Consider the following 1,175-nt stretch of genomic DNA (forward strand, 5'->3'; position numbering starts at 1 on the left):
GCAACGGGAAGTAGACTGAGGCGCTGGGTGTGGCTTGGGCATATGAGACCTCAAAGCTCAACCCCACAGTGACACACTTCCTCCAACAAGGCCAAACCTACTCTAACAAAGCCACCCCTCCTAATAGTGCTACTCCCTGTGAGCTTATGGGGGACAATTACATTCAAACTCCCATAACTATTATTCAGTAATTCAAGAAAAGCCTTTTGGTAGGGACAATGTTACAACACCAGAGAGGTAAGGCAGGCATGTGCCTCCAGGCTGATCCCAAAAGTGAGTTGACAAATTAACAAAAAACAAACAACAAACAAACAAAAAAAAAACTTAAGGCACACATACATAAAGGAGAAAACAAAAAAATAAAAGTGGGTTGAACAGGGCACACAGACGTAGATGTAGTCAAAAATGAACCTATTATATAGCCAATACAAGGACATGGTATGTGTTTCCACCAATCACAACACAGCTTCCAGTTTCACAATCGCTGGCTACTTGCTGAGGCCAGAAGAGGGCACTGGAACCCCTGGAACAGAAGAAACTTGTGAACTGCCATGTGGGTGCTGGGAACTGAACTCAGAACCTCTACAAGAGCAGCAGAGGCTTTTGACCACTAAGCTGTTTCTCTAGCCCCAGAGTGACTCTAAAAACAGTCCCCTTGGGTCCTCTATCACCTTGTAAAGAAGTCCAGCTATTACCAACGAATTGGCTGGGGTTCTTCCAATCTACCCAGACTGGAATTATGGGCAGGCACACAATTCTCACCTGGCAGTGCTGGCAGCACTAGGCCACTGAGTGCCCAAGGCCTTGGGTTTGGATCGGCAGAGCCAGAGGCTCATGGCTCAAGCCCCAAAATCCAATGGCATATTGCTCCAGAGACCTTGTGGAAGCGAAACCAGCATCTGCGGTGGCAGCTGCAGCTGAAGTCTCTAGCTGGGGATGCTTCCACCTGTACTCGATGATCTTTGCAAACCTCTTCAAGGGTTTTTTTGTTTGTTTGTTTGTTTGTTTTTGTTTTGTTTTGTTTTGTTTTTCCCAGACAGGGTTTCTCTGTAGCTTTGGAGCCTATCCTGGAACTCACGTTGTAGACCAGGCTGTCCTAGAACTCAACAGAGATCACCTGCTTATGCTTCCCAAGTGCTGTGAGGGATTTTTTTAAACAAACAAACAAACAAAAA

This window comes from Alexandromys fortis, unplaced genomic scaffold (assembly GCF_014885135.2).
Source record: "Alexandromys fortis isolate MF-2015 unplaced genomic scaffold, M_Fortis_MF-2015_v1.1 scaffold_158, whole genome shotgun sequence".
In the NCBI taxonomy this organism is placed as follows: Eukaryota; Metazoa; Chordata; class Mammalia; order Rodentia; family Cricetidae; genus Alexandromys; species Alexandromys fortis.